The 16,954-nt window shown below is 37.4% G+C and overlaps 1 pseudogene; it reads right to left on the bottom strand.

Moving 5' to 3' along the window:
- Positions 1 to 11,761: 11,761 nt before the first annotated feature.
- On the bottom strand, positions 11,762 to 12,373 carry LOC130884705 (T cell receptor alpha variable 22-like; annotated as a pseudogene).
- Between the last annotated feature and the right edge of the window lie 4,581 nt (positions 12,374 to 16,954).

Below are 16,954 nucleotides of genomic sequence, written 5' to 3' on the forward strand. Positions count from 1 at the left end.
CTTGGTTTATTGATATAAATTTAAGGTCAATCTTGTTATATGTTCACATGACAATCTGAGGGGGAAAATTCCTCAACTGGTGTTACTTCTTCCTGTGTATCTTAGTTTGCATCAATTTGAAAAAACAAAACAAAACAAAAAAACCAGAACACCCACCATTATTGGCTAGTGTAGTCCCACAGACAATCCCTGTTGAACATTATAGGACATTAAAAATGCTCTTGGTTGCTATCCAGAATTTGATACTAACCACCTATTACTGAAGATATCATATATCTGCATCATAGAACATGAATAAAGTAAGTTAGTATTTACCTGGAAACTTCATTCCTACTAGATGGCTTCCATATTGCTGGAATGTGCTATTCATGCTACCAGGGAGAAAAACAATTGTCTGTTTCACCCAGCTGTGAACACCGTGAGTCCAAATAAGAACTGGCATGGAAAGACATGCCCACCTGTGCAGTAGTTGCACAAAAATCATTTTGTAACAACTGGTTTGTATCAACCAGTCTCTGATAATACTTCATATGCCAACCATACCTGACACCATTCTAAAGTGGAGAATCTCTGACTAAATATATCATATGTCCTAGGAGATAACTTACCACAAGTACTCTACTAAATGGACAGAGTATGAATCCAACGCCTAGTGACTTAGCAATGTAAGCATAGATTAATGGAAATCTCAACCCTCATTAGAGAAACTATTCACAGTAGTTGATGATTAACACTGTGCCTCATATCAGCCAATATGCAGAGAATAAGAGGCAGTAGAATTGCTGGCCCTAATTGGATATTTATATAACATAGCTAATGTCTCCTCCCAAGGTTCAGTGATCAGTGGGGAAGAAAAAACAGAAAGTTTGCTGGAGTCAGCAGTGGTGAACAACTACCAGGAAATGATGTTTTCTGAATCCAGTAGCACAGCTCCACATATGAAGCCACAGTTTTGTGGTAGTTTTTACAAGGCCTGTGCAAGCTTAAGTCAGACAATACCATGGCATAGACAGGCAAGGTGAACATCAATACACCAAGTACGCTTGACCTTGTAGCCATCTTTTCAGGCTCAGAGCATTTGAGTTTTACTGCAAATATTAATAAGATATATCAAGACACACAATGGATATAAGGTCATGAACAAGTAAAGCATAGAGAATATATGTTCCATTCACTTAAGAGAATATCAATCTTATTATGATTGTTAGTGCTTCCATGACCTTATAAATGATAGATTTGAATTAATTGAAATTTCATAATATCGTTATAAAATAAAGACCAGGTCAACTAAAAGTATCTAAAAATAATACCATATAAAATAAAATAGAAGTTAGTAGAGTGATCTACTCTGGAAAGGCTTTGATCTTCAGATGAGTGAGAGAGGACAGAAAACATTCTGTAACCTGCCCAGGACACACACCTTCAGGAATGCAGCATTTTTGACTACTCTCATCTTGAAACTTAAAAAAGCATTTCATATCTTTTAATTCCATAGATATGTAATTCCGTAGATAAAAAACAAATATTAAAATCAGTTTGGCTTTATATGTTGATATCAACAAGACATCGGGGTATCGAGTCTTGTTAATAAAACTATATCTGCTGAAACAAAAAGCCTCTGTAGTATAAATAATAGGAGTTGCGGGACCATGAGGAAGCTACAGCACAGAGAGGATTGTATTATATATGTGGTGTCATTAAAGGCCAAATAACAGCCCAACAGCAGGCAATGTTTCATTTTCCACAGTCTCTGGAAAGGACTTAGTATGTTGTTCAGTCAGAAGAGTACACCTCCGAGACTCTGGTTTGGTTGCCATCATGTATAAATTGGGCATGATGTTTACACCTGTAATTCAAGCACTTGAAGCTAAAGGCAGGAATATCAGACATAGAAAGAAACACATGATGTGAGGGGGGGATAAAATTCTATCTGAACAGATACATACCTTGGAATAATCAGTGAGGGCATTAGAACAGAACACTGGACAGGAGATTCAGACTTTACAAAAGATAGTCGTAAAAATGTTTGAAAAGATTAAGGAAATTATTGAATCTGATGATCTGTGTAAGAAGGTACAAGGACAGTATTTAGCCTCATCAGTACATGCCAGCTCTGGGATGACTTACCCAGAGTTTCAGCTGACTATCTGGTAATACCCTCTGAGAAGCCATATGGCACAAAATAACCTAAAATAGTCAAAGAATATACATGGCAACCTATAGGTATGAATAATCTAAATGAAATTAAGCAAACAATAGTATCTTTTGGCCTGAATTCACCATTTGTTAGGGAAATGATGAAAACAAGGGCTTCAAAGCAATAAGGCTATCCCACTCAATTGGCTTCAGTTAATCTCAGCAGTCCTACAAAATGGACGCCAGCTGCTATGAAAATGCTATTGGCTAGAAGAAGCAAATATTTGAACAAAAGAGAAAAGAAAAAGGATTCAAGGCTTTTCAGGATCAAATTCTTGGTGAGGTTCATTACTCTCATCCTTAGAAGCAGGCTCTCTACAATGAACACACCTTGTCCTTTTGTATCACAGCAGCTTTAAATGCTCGAGACAGGATTCAGGAACTAAGAGAATTTAAACATACATTAGGGTTAAATAAAGCCAGAGAGAACACTTTAGTGACTTTTTATGAAGATTAACTAAGGCTGTACAAGTATGAGCAACAGACCCAGAAGCTAGATAAGAACTTATTGAATCTCTGACTTTTGAAAATACCAACTTAGAATGCAAAAAGATCCTTGCACCTTTGAAGATCAGAGCAGCACTGAATGGATCTTTCATAAAATGGTGAATGGATCTTTCATAAAATGAATGTTGAGACATTTGAGTTTAGTACTGAGGCTTGGATAGGAAAAGCTTTTTCCAATAGTATAACAAGACACAAAAATGCCAAATGCTGCTGGGCGGTGGTGGTGCACACCTTTAATTCCAGCACTCGAGAGGCAGAGGCAGGCAGATCTTGGGGAGTTCGAGGCCAGCCTGGTCTACAAGAGCTAGTTCTGGGACAGGCACCAAAGCTACAGAGAAACCCTGTCTCGAAAAAACAAACAAGCAAACAAAAAAACCAACCAACCAAACAAACAAAAATGCCAAATGCTTTAATTGTGGTAGAATAGGATATCTGAAAAAGGATTGTACAAGGCATTTCTAGAAGAAATGTCTCTTCTGGGAATGGCAAGACTAGGAGGTCTCAGCCTTCTGAAATATGTAGAGGTGTGGCAAAGGCCAACATTAAACCAATGAACATAGATCAACACAGGACAGACAATGAAACCCAATACCATTGGAAAACTCCTTGGGTCTCTCTCATAGGCTTCCATTTTACACATGGTCCAGTCATTCTCAGTCACTATGGAGAACATATCTCACCAGGAAAATTGAAAAATCCAGTGCCTAATGTAAAGAACCATATTGTTCTGGATGATGGAATAGACATTGGGCATGAATCAAAACTCCAGGAAACATATGTTTTGGTAAACTTCTATAAATGATCAAAGACCAAAGCTAAAAGGGTGTATAAATAGCATTGTCATTGAAGAATACTAGACAAGGGTGTGCATGTGAGTATCATTACTCCAGAATCTTGGCATCTGAATTGGTCTCTTCAAAAGGCAGATGTTTAATTCCTAGGAATTGGAACCCTATCTCAAGTGAAACAAAGCATGATATGGGTAGAGTGCATAAGGCCAGGAGGACAAAGAGAGAAGCTAAAGCCATATGAGCTAATATTGAATTGAATTTATGAAGTCATGACCTGTTGCAATATTGGAATACCCAAAATAACATTCCTGCAGTTCCCAAAACTAAAGTATCTGGGAAGGTTATTATAAGGTATTATAAACAAAGGTCACCAGAGATTTAGGTTGCATAAGAACAAAAAGCAATTATCAAGCCTTCAGAAAAAATAATGGCTCTACCTTTAAAATGGCTAACTGAGAGACTAATATGGGTTAAACTGTGACCTTTAACAGAAGACAAATTGCAGGCTTTTGAATAGTTGGTACAGGAGCACCTAGATTCTCACCATATTGAAGAATCTACCAGCCCTTGGAATTCTCCTGTATTTGCTGTGAAAAAGAAATCTGGAAACTAAAGAATGGTAACAGATCTAAGAGCTGTCAAGAAGATAATTCAACCTATGCACTCTCTATTGTCTGGAATTCCTCTGCCTTCTCTATTACCAAAAAATGTCCTCTTATAGTTATTGATTAAAAAGATTGTTTCCTCATTATACATTTACAAGAAAAAGACAGAGAAAAATTTGCCTTTATAGTGCCTATTTATAATAATTCTCAGCTTACTAGGAGATATCAATGGATCATTTTCTCATAGAAAATGCTTAATAACCCCACCCTTTGCCAATACATTGTAAGTCAGCCATTGGAAATAATACATAAACAATTTCCTAGGAGTATAATTTACCATTACATGGATGACATTTTGCTATCTGATTCAATTGCAGGTACTTTAGAAAGAATGTTTGAAGAAGTAAAGAAAATTTTGCCTAAATGGGGAAGACAAATTGCTCCTAAAAAATACAGAGAGGAGATTCTGTCAATTACATAGGTTATAAAATAGGCTTACTGGAAATTAGAACATGAAAAGTACAGATTAGGAAAGACTCATTGCAGACACTTAATGACTTTCAAAAATTGTTAAAAGACATTTCAAGTCTAATATTGGCTCTTGGGATAACACCTGATCTAATATTTTATTTTAACAAAACCTTAGTTGATGACAAAGACTTAAGTAGTCCCAGGGAACTAACATCTGGAGCTGAGAAAGAATTAATGGTTGTTGAAGAGAAAATACAGAAGACTCATGTTGATTGGTTTAATCCAAATCTTAATCACATTCTAGTCATATTGCCTTCCAGCATTTCCCCTACAAGAATTTTAGTGCAGAGGGAAAATAATATCTTAGAATGGATCTTTTTACCACATAAACCAAGTAAAATGTTAAAAATGTATGGAAAAAAGTCTCTGAATTAATTATAAAAAGAAAATTGAGACTTTGTCAACTAGCAGGTGTAGTTTCAGCAGAAATTATAGTACCTTTTACTGCTGATGAAATTAAAAACATATGGGAAGACAATGAACCCTAGCAAAGAGCCTGTGCTAATTTTTTAGGAGAGATTTTGAGCAAGTATGCCAAAAGTAATAGAATTAACCTTATAAAGAGAACTACTTTGATTCTTCCCCAAACTGTATGTGACACACTAATAACTGGAGCCAGTACATTTTATACTGATGCAAATAAACCATAAAAAGCAGTTTACAAATCAGAAGATTTAAATAAGGTGGAACAATGTCCTTATAATTCTGTCCAAAAGGCAGAGTTAAATCTTATTTTCATGGTACTAAGAAATTTTAAAGAACCTCTCACTATAGTTACCAATTCTCAATATGCAGAAAGAGTTGTCTTGCATATTGCAAATGCTGAATTTATACCACATGCTACAGAATTGACTTCATTATTCATTCACATTCAAAAGATATAATCAGTAATAGGCTTCTCCCCCTATACATAACATACATTCAATCCCATACAGATCTGCCAGGTCCTCTAGCACAAGGTAATGCTGAAATTGATCAATTATTCAATGGCAGTGTGATGAAGGCCTCAGAATTTCATTACAAATTTATGTCAATAGCAAAGGTTTAAAGAAAGTGTTTTCTATTACATGACAACAATCTAAGAAAATTATAGAGACTTCCTACTTGCTCATTCTATAAGCATATACTGTTACCTGCAGGGAGTAACCCAAAGGGCACTCAATGGAATGAGATCTGGCAGATGCATGTATTCCACTTTACAGAATTTGGAAAATTAAAATATGTACACAACACCATTGACAATTATTTTGGTTTTCAATGGGCAACTGACTTGAGCACATAAAAGTCTAATTCAGTAATCATGCATTTATTAGACTTTATGGCCATCATGTGTATACCTGTACAAATAAGGCAGACAATGGTCCAGCATATGTGTCTAAGGAAATGAAACAGTTTTTTCGCTTATTATAATATAAAGTATATTACAGATATACCAAACAATCATACAAGTGAGGCAGTTAAAGAAAAATCAAATTGAATTATAAAGAACATGTTAAACAAAAAGAAAGGACTGGAAAATACACCCAGAAGTAGATTGCATAATGCTTTATTAACCATGAATTTTCTTAATACTAATGAGAAAGCAACAATGGTATCAGAGAGATATTGCATAATAGAAAATACTTTTGAGCCGGGCGGTGGTGGCGCACGCCTTTAATGCCAGCACTCGGGAGGCAGAGGCAGGCGGATCTCTGTGAGTTCGAGACCAGCCTGGTCTACAAGAGCTAGTTCCAGGACAGGCTCCAAAACCACAGAGAAACCTTGTCTCGAAAAACCAAAAAAAAAATACTTTTGAATTAAATCAGCTAGTGTGTTTCAAGGATGTTTTGCTTCACAATGCAAATCAAAAAAATGTGCCATGTTGGGGAAGGATTTTTGCTCTTGTTTCCATGGGAGAAGAAAAAATATGAATATCATCAAAATTAATAAAGATGTTATTTCAAAAAAGAAACCTCTTGAGACAGAGACATGATAGTTTATCCACAGAGGTGACAATTATACAGGTGGTAAGGAAACAGGTGGGGCAGGGTTCTGTTCTTTTTTGCAGGAAAATACACATATTCAAAAAGTCAAGAAACCCTGGATGTTTGGATACCGTATTAAAGAGAGTAAAATAAATATCCAACAAGGATCACTAAGCAAAGAGAAATATGACTTATGAGGACACGTCATATGATAATAAAAGTTCAATATATATATATATATAATATATATATATATATATATATATATATGGTTTTAGAGTTTGACAATGGCTATCCTTCTCTAACTCCAAGCATGTTGTTAAAAGAAAAATTTAGAATTTCCCTTTCATGTCAGGAGCCATCTTGTTTGGCAGAGAAAGAAGAAAGATTTTGGGAAATATTTTGCTATTCTCCGTGCCTATTTTGTCTATATCATATCTTTTTTGTATATATGTTTATATGAATAATATTTATGTTTTCCACAATTAACAGTAGATTTTCCTGCAGTAATCTTTGAAATTTCCTAGAAGAAGATGTGGTTCCACCACAATTACTCCACCTGGTTGATATGACTACTAATAGAGCTACTTTAAAACCCTATCAACTATTAAGAGACTATTTGCAATTATACCAGACAATAATCTGGAAACTTAAGTATAACTTTCTTTAACAAGATTCCATAAAAAGAACATTGCCCCCATGATACCTGGAAATAATTCTAGAAGATGATTCCCTCTCTTCCAAAGAAGTTTGTCCTTGGGGATAAGGACACCATTTAGGGGTTGATTATAACTGGTATAGGGTTGAGGGTTAGGGTGGAAATTATGTAGGCACAGGGATCTCCTTTAAAAAAAAACAGGGAAATTGGATGAGATAATAGGTAGATTAGTGTGAGCTTACTCACACTAGTAATAATAATGGTGAGTAATAGAGTGAATACTTTTGAGCTCTTATTTATGAACAATTTACATTGGTATAAATTCTTGTATATTGAACAAGTTCAAATTATACTTGTTATATTGAATATGCTCCTATTTCTGTTTACAATATTTGTACACCTATGCAAAGTTAGTTGTCAGATTGTACACATGTATGTTTCTATCACCATTTAAGACATTTTGTATATTGGACACAAATTTGAGGACATAATTATCATATCGCATTATATATATTTTACCTCAATCAAGATATCTGTACATTGCTTTCACTATGAGGTTATTGTTCTCATTTACTGCACAGTTGTTTAAGATTGGTTAATAATTTAATATGAAATCTTAGTTTTTAAGTTATATTGGTATTAAGTTTTATAGGTAAATAGTCATTCATGCTTGTCATACTTATAGTTAGACTAATCAGGTTCTTTAGATAAATAGAGATTTTATCCTACATAGATAAGTAATCTCCAACCACTTCAAAGAACTATAGAATAGGTCATTTAAATAACCTAGGTTTCTGTTGATGCGAGACATGATTGTTTCTGGCAACAGCAATCTTTTCCTGAGAGAATGTGGAGCACCAAAGACACTCCACTTGGAGCTTATTTTCTTCTTGGCAAAACTGGCCTTTGGGCAAAGAACTGCCCATGCTTTGACCACTGACAAAATGCACGGCATCTGCACTGGACAAGCAGGATACAAGAAAAACTACTGTCATACCTTGTCAAGACAGTGTAAGACAGTTTGAAATTTTTTCCTGCCTCTGAAAATGGTCTGTCAGTTACTCTAGGCCTTAACCAAAGTTGGTTGCTTCAACATTGCAAACAAGAGTTCTTTGATTGTCCAGGAAGCCAGTTGTCTCTGTCATTTACTGCACACTTTGGAAACTGCTTCATTGCACCTCACCTACTCAAGTAATATTATCTCTTTATCAAGCCTTCAATGGGGCTGAAGATTAGATAGTTGTAGTTATTTTCCTCTTTTGATTTAGTCAAGCCATTTCTAACACAAGACTCAGACTCCTTAGGACAGAATGATTATTGAAATACTTAGCATATATCCATTGCTTAATATTGTTTAAGCTGATTGTAATTCTAATTTTTATACTTGATGTCTGTTCTTATTGTATATAGTTTTGTATTAGGTTTGGAACTCTCTTATTTAGACAAAAGGTGATAGGGAACCTTCTTCAGCCAATGGCCTTTGAGAGGCTGGACTACATTGGGGCATTTCTTTGGATACCAAAAATTGTTGGTCCTGCCCACTCACCTCTCTTCTTTCTGCCAGCCACACCTGGATGTTTGACTCCATTCCTATTTCCTCTCTGTGATCCATAAGTTCCATTTTAATAAAGAAACACTTTAATATACACTATTCTGAGCTAGTGTGGGATTTCTTTACTTGCATCACACAGCATATGATACCTGAAGAGTCATTCTGAGGACTCAGAGGGTTGCTTAGTGAAAACAGATCATATGTTCATAGACAGTCAAGAGATGCCAGACAAAAATGCTCACAGTTACTGCTGGGGATCTCTGATACTACTAGAAAGAATAGGTCGTTTAAAATGAACAGGCTGCTTATTTCTCAAGATTTTATTTGATATAAAAATGTCAAATGATTGAGAACTAAAAATGTTAAACAAGATGAGCTGCACTCCTATGTATTTTCTGAGTGCCTAACTGCCTATTGTGTGGGCAGTTCTCAGGTATCTTTCATGACACACATTGTTCTAATCTTCTTTCTGGAAACTATCACTCAAGAACAGAAAACAGAAGCCTACAGAGGATACCTGTGTGTCTAGACAAGACAATGAAGAATAGGGTGTCGATACTGCTCCCCAATCCAGTCAGAGAAGATCCTGATGGAGGAGAAGATTGAACTGTCTTCAAACCATGAGAAGTGGACAGAACATCTAACATAATTTTAGGCACAAGGTATATAAATATGACTGGATATTGAAGCAAATGTGGCTGACAACCTTAGAAATGTACAATAGAAAAGTTAATGTGGCCTAGGCCTTCAAGGACAGAATGCATCTTCATAGTGTTCACTTGCAAATTCCTGTTTGTCAAAACTATGGACCCAGGATAAACAGATATTATATAGGTAAATATAGGCTAGACAGATATAGGCATTTGTTTCGTACCAAAACATAAGCAACATAGAAGATAATTTACTTCATTAAGCAATTATATAAATTTATTGAGGAGTGTGTGGAGGAGCCACATCTTCATCTACTCTGAAGCAGAACTGTTCCTCTGTGGACAAATAAGAAGTTCTTTACACTCAACATTGTCTTGAGGTTAGAACTCTACATCTTGAAGAAAGAAAGGAATCAAATCTTTCTCTGGTGCATTATTTTTATATGGAAATTGTGTCTATGTTGAGGTCAGCTATAGCATAGTTTTTTCCCTTTCCTCTCCCAGCCTTTCCTCCATGCATGCTCATGATTCCCTATCTTTCTATCTTGCCTAAAACTACTTCATTCTGGAGAGTGAGATAACCCATTCATAAGACAAAAGGAAATAACAATGCTGATTGATTATTTACAATGAAGCTTATAAAATAAGCAAATGTTTGGATTTCACATGAGTTATATTTTATCGATCTCTACATAGACTGTACACATGCAAATTATTAAACCATAAAACTTATTTTTCTTTCACTCAATTTTATCATTTTTAATATTTTTCAATTATAATGTAGTCATATCAATCCTTCCTTCCAAAACTTCCATCTTTCTCTCCTTGATCTCTTTAAACTTTATAACCTCTTCTCTCTTTAATGGTTGTTACACATGCATATATATAAGCATATTTATTGATAATTATAAATAAGACCTGCAAATTTATATAATGTTACTTGAATGCATGTTTTCAGGGGTGACCAGTAAGTATTGGATAATCAATTGGTACACTCTTCTCTGGGAATGACTGTGTCTCCCACTATCAGCATTGCCTAGCTTCCAGCAGCTCATGAGCTAGAATTAATGCTTTCTGTACTCTCTAAATGAACTTTAACATGTCTATTGTTGTTTTTTATTCAGCTCATGTTTAGATAATCATGTTGGTGAGTCTTCATGTGTGTGGCTTCTGACATGCCTAGGAGTCACAATTTCACAGCCAACTCCCCGACCCTCTGGCTCTTATCATATTTTTCTCCCCTCTTCTTCAGTATTTACTGAGTCTTAAGTACATAAGTTATATTGTAGACCTATCTGTAATGACTAGACCCCACTACTCTGCTTTGTTACTCTTTGTATTTTCTGCAATGGTCTCCATCTGCTTGTAAATGCATGGATCGTGGAAGAGAGCCCACAACCACCACTTACTAATCCAGCAGTCACTAACTACATCCTAATCAATTGTCCTTACCACATACTCATTCCTTTGCACAGGGTCTGCTCAGTTGGCTCATTTTAGAATGAATCATTCATTTTCTTTTATTGAGTTGTAAGAGTTTTTAGATATTCTCTTTAAGCCTAGTTGAACAAGATACATGTTTGAGCATTTTCTCATAGTTGGTGTTCTCTTTATTTTCTTAAAGACATTGAGATCTCTGTCTAGAAAACTTCAAAGCAATTATGAGTAAAGTTAAATACTTGAAAAGGTAATTTAAAATAATAAATTAGAAGATTAAATACCTTCATTATCCCCAACATCTTCCATAAATTCAATAAAATTGCACTAAAACACCAAGCACTGATGAATTGAATGGCGACCAGTGTACTGTATGTGGCAACTTTCTGTAGGGAAAGTGCCCTGGGTCTTATTAGGAAGGTAGTTAAGGTGAGCCTGTGAGGGAGCTAGCAATAATTTCCTCAGGGTTTTTGTTTGAATCTCCTGTTTGAGTTACTGACTGAATTACCACCAATGATGAACTATAAACTGGAAGTGAAAAATAAATACTTCCACCTTCTAAGTTACTTTTTCTCAGAGAGCTTTATCACAGCAAGAGAAAGAAAACTAGAGCCTCTAGCTCTCTGTATATTCTGTATCTTCCATGACTTGATGTTCTTGCTGTTGCTGCAGTTTGCTTTCTCATCATAACCCTGGCCCTGTCCACAGCAGGTTGTCTGACATTGGTTCAGTCCTCCCTTCAGCTTCTCTGTCAGTTCTAAGATGGACATTTACTCATCAGGAGGGAATGCATATTGAGAGTTTACAGAGACAAAAGTTTACCTGAGGTTAAAACTCAAAACTCTGTCTACACTTAAACGGGATATTAAATTAAGCAGATGTTCTGTAGTGGAATTCGAATATTTTATGAAAGGGAATGGCCACACCTACCCAGCTGAAGGTTTGTGTACTGGCTGCAGGTGTGTGGGGAGCACTGTGGATCCACAGCACAGAAATAAGTGCCTGAGTCTGTGGTCTGAGAGGAGGAAATGTACAAAGAGCTGCGGCGTTCCTGAGGGACTGTCGTGGACTTCAGTCTTCCACTCTGCTTTGTTCCAGAAGGATTGGAAAATAGACTGATGAGGTGTCCCCCGGGACTTTGGTAAAACCACTGCATTTGGGTTCCCATGGTGGAAAAGTTGCATTGCAGCTCTGTGCTCTCCCCCTCCTGCAGAACCAAGGACACAGGACTCTGCTTCACTTGCTGCCCTTTCACCCCTGATTAGAAACAGAGAAAGAGACAAAGATGGTGATCAATGCAGTGTTCATAGACCTCTGAACACACCCTTTGAGAAAGTGAGAGCTCTCCAGAACCCCTCATCTGCTTTCCCACCCCTCCTTGTGCTGAGCAGAATCCTCTTTGTCTCCTGAATGTGGACAGCCAGACTCACAGCAAACCTGTGTGCACAGCAGCCCCAGCAGAGAGCACAGCAGCTTCTTCATGGTGTTTGTCTGGATAATGGAAACAGAAGCAAGTAACCAACACCTAGACTGTGGTGTCAGGATGTCTGTTGAAGTGTCCTGCCTCCTTCACCAGTCATCTCCACCCAGGAAGTCTGCCAGGTCAAACACTGCTGAGTTCCCTCCCAGCCTTCTGAGTCTGAAGCTCTTACCAAAGCAGACCTGGCTGAGAGTCTGGGTGGAGCACAGTGGGAGGGGGTGTGGCATATTTTGAGATGACCCTAAATTTATAGGCAGTGTGGGTGAACTTTGAGGAAAAAGAGGATTTGTTTCCTCTTAAGGAGAAAATGTCCTAACTGTGTAACAAGTGAGTGGAGAACATTTCAAAAAAGGAACAACTAAACAATCATGCCAGGAAACAGTTGAATGTTCTGAGTAAAGAATCTTTACTTGGCTGGGATGTCGTGGTGCACACCCTTAATCTCAGCACTCGGGGGGCAGAGGCAAGTGGAGCTCTGTGAGTTCGAGGCCAGCCTGGTCTGCAAAGTGAGTTTCAGGAAAGTAATGGTTACACAGGGAAACTCTGTCTCAAAATACTACTCCAGCCTGAAAAGGACTTTTATTAAGTATAGAGAGAGGCATTCCAATCATGCAAAGTAAAAACCATCTAACTGTTTTTTTAATGATTTCCCAATCTTGAAATAGATAAAATATGTGTTATGCCAAATACATCATTATAAAATTATCTCATACACTCAAAGAGACCGGAAATTTTGCTGGACCTCACAAAAGAATTATTAACATGACTTAAGGTTCCTTAAGACTTCAGGTTGCTCTCCCAGAGTGTACTCAGCCTGTTTATTTAACATACTTTTAAAAGAACAGTGCAACGACCAACCTTGCTTGCTGTGGTTTCCACTCTAATAAAGTTTTATAACCTAAATTAATGCATAGCCTTAATCCTAAATTCTGTACACTTCCTGCATATGTGCATGTATGTTATGGTAGTTATTGATAGAAACAGCAAACATAGGTTGAAACCAATCTTATAAAATATCTGCCGGAAATATTAAAGACATTATATAGAGAATGTTTAGTAATGCTTCTTTGGTTATTATCTGGGTCATTTGGTGTCAGTTGGAGTCAATGATTTATTCTTTTATACAACTCTGTTAAAGATTTATGTAAACTCCCTCCATTCCTTTCCCATGTGATGATTTCTGTGCTATTCAATAAATATAATCCAGATCCCTTTGTTGGAGACAAACCTACACAGATACAGGAACAAAAAACCCAAGACAGCATTCAGGGGGACACAGATTTAGACTCATACAACAGACAGATACAGACGTAGAACTATAGAAGTCAGGGAAAGGGAGAAACAGAGAATTCAAATCCAGGCTTGGTCTTAAATTAAACAAAAGGGAGTGTTTTCTTTTTTTAACTTCTCTTTCTTAAGCTGACACTGAAACATTTTGGGCACTCTGAGGCTATCATTAATTCATTCAAACAAATGTAATGTTTATTTTAATAGGCACTCCCATTATTACAAAGGTGTGGGATAAATTTGTTTGACTGTTAAATGACTGTATAGGAAGGAAGTGGAATGAAGAAGTTAAGATAGGAGTGCTACATGCGGAGTGACAGGGGCAGCGGAGCTGCTGTGCTTTTTGCATACGGTGAATGCAGGGGACATTGCACTCAAGTTCATGACAATAAGGAATGCATTTTAAAGGATTCATCATAAAGTTTACTGCTTGAGAAATGAGACTTGTAATAAAAAGCAAACATACAGTTTCCTCAAAAATACCTCACAGTCAACTTCACGCCATCTCTGCCCATCACTGTCTCAAATGGTGTTGAAGCAACTAATGTCCTCCAGCTTAAAGAGAATCCTGTAGATAATTAAGTTAGAATTTTGACTTGGGTAAATTCCAGAATCAGATCTTTCCTTTGCAAGACGAGAAACAAATCCATGGTAACTCAGATCTATCCCATAGGAATGAAGCCTTCCCAAAATTCTACTTTCTTTACTGTTGCCTTCACAGAAACCACCAACTCTCTGAGAACGCCTGAGGCTGAGACCCTGGCCTCTTACTCTGCAAATTTTAGGTGGTTTATGTCCAGCTCTGCACTCGTGACTCAGGACAGAGGAGCACCCAGCTCCCTCAGTCTCTTCTTCAGAGGATCCTCAGGTAGAAGGAGTTTCCATCCTTCTGCACACAGTCTGAAAGCTCTCCATGCCTGAGACAGGCTGGCTTCCTGGTGTGAGCTTAGGAGGCACTGGAGTCTCAGGTGAGAGTGTTGCATACGCAGGTAAGGACTCTAAGGAACAAGAGATGAGTAGCTGTTCCTCATCTGCAGATGCACAGATGCAGCCATCAGGCTGGGGCACCAACTGGGCTCTGCATCATCCTGCAACATCAGTGCAGTGTAGGGAAATCAGCTGAAAGGAAGGTCTCTGTTCACAGTAAAACAGCACAGCATTCTTTCTACAGTGAGCAGAAGGGACTGCTCTGAGACTCAGGATGCAAAACAAGATCACAAATGTGAACAAGAAGCAGCTCACTCCTTCCTGGAAATTCCTGGGAAGTGAATACAGCGTAGGGAGTAGAGAGGTAGACAGTGGGATTTAAAAACCTTCTCCTCAGCAACCCTGTTTGAACTATTAGGTATTGTCAGTCTTGGCAATAGCCCTGTGTCTGAGATTCTTTCTTTCTCTACCTAATATATGTTCAGTCAAAGCAAGTGTTTAAATAGTGGAGAAATTAGGTTTTGTTGTCTTTGATCTAACCTGCATAAAAGTCCTTTTCCCATTAGAGAGCAGTGCCCCCTAGGGGCCAAACAGAAATACAAGTTCACAGCCTGAGTGTGTTGCTTTCTCATACACTGTCTTTCTGCCTTTCTAGGAAAAAGGTTGATAATCATATACTAAGCAAGACCAATGCTTTCTAAGGCATAAATTTTGTGAATTTTACAAAAATAAGAGTATAAAGATGTAAACAAATAGACACAAACTGTTTTAGTTTGAGACATTTACCCCTTACATATTTTAAAGGAAACTGTTAGAAACCACAGTATTCAGAAAATCACATGCTACTTTACTGCTAAAATCTGAATGACATAATCAAACGGCACCATGCTTGCACAGTTTGATGGATGCTGTGAGGAATAAGGACTACATTTCTTTATTCTCTCCACAGCAAACATGACAAATGTGTTGTAAGAAGAGTCAGCTAGGGAGTATTGAGTCAAAATCAATTGTAAAAATGTCTCAAGAAAATAACATACGTAGATGGCCTGCTACAGATAATCATTTCAATAAACTCAAAGTCAAAGTCATTGTGTGTCAGACTGATTAGAAGTAATTACTTATGCAGAATCGTGCTGTCTTTCTTATGAAATGTAACCTAAACCCAGGAGTGGCACCTGTCATATTCTAGGTCCTTCCTACAGGAGACTATGCCCTGAATGCCCACCAGGGAACAGGATTTTGATCATCACTTTTTAATTTCACTACTGAACTTATGTTCCTCATTCTTGAGAAGTAGTTTGAATGTTGTATTACGGCAACAATGTATATATTTTTGTGCCCTATAAAAAGATGGCATCCTGCCCATTGGGATACAGGGTACCCCATGGAAGAAAAGGTGGAAAGAGTGTAAGAGCCATAAGTGGTGGATGACAACAGAACTTATTTATGTAAGAACTCATGGAGATTGTGGCAGCATGAGCAGAGTCTTCACAGATTCAAGCCAGATGTGATTCTGCTGTGAGACAATGGTCTGTACCCTGTCACTTGTATTTTAAATAAATGTTGATTGGCCAGTAGCTAGGCAAGAAGTATAGGCAGGTGACCATGCAGGAAGTAGAGGTGGGGCAATGAGAATTCTGGGAAGAGGGAAGTTTCAGTCTGAAGTTGTCACCCACGCCTGGAGGAAGCCAGACACAGAGCAAGCAAGATGTGACTGCTTCACCGAAAAAGGTACCAAGCCTCGTGGCTAACACAGACAAAAATTATGGGCTAATATAAGTTATAAGAGTTAATAAGAAACATGAGCTAATAGGTCAATCAGTTTACAATTAATGTAGGTCTCTGTGTGTTTCTTTGGGACTGAGTGACTACAGGACTGGGTGGGACAAAAACTTTGGTCAACATGGTTTCAATGTTGAGAGGGTGATATGGACACAGGCTCCCATCCCTAACTAAGAAGGTATCTCCAATGGACAGGTGCTTATGAAGGAAAAATTACTTTTCTCCAATAGAGTCTCACTGAATATACAAACCACAGTCAAAGATATGTCCCATTCCTAGCAATAGATAGCCAACACAAGTAACTCACTGGTATTTTTGTAGAAGCTTTGTTTCATATTTCTTTGTGCTTTTAAAAAGTATTACTGGTCATTTGCTTATGTATTATCATATCCAGATTTCTGCTTTTACAGATCTTGTTTTAATGTGTGTTGGAAAACTCCACCCTCCCCAAGTCCACCTTCAGTAACACATTTCCACTATGGTCACATATTCCCCCTATGCACACACACTATACACTTTATAAAGAGCCAGGGCCTTCACAGTCTGTCCTCCTTTCCCTTTCTACCCTTGGCCAGAGGCAGCCTCTG

This window comes from Chionomys nivalis, chromosome 12 (genome assembly GCF_950005125.1).
Source record: "Chionomys nivalis chromosome 12, mChiNiv1.1, whole genome shotgun sequence".
NCBI classification, from domain to species: Eukaryota; Metazoa; Chordata; class Mammalia; order Rodentia; family Cricetidae; genus Chionomys; species Chionomys nivalis.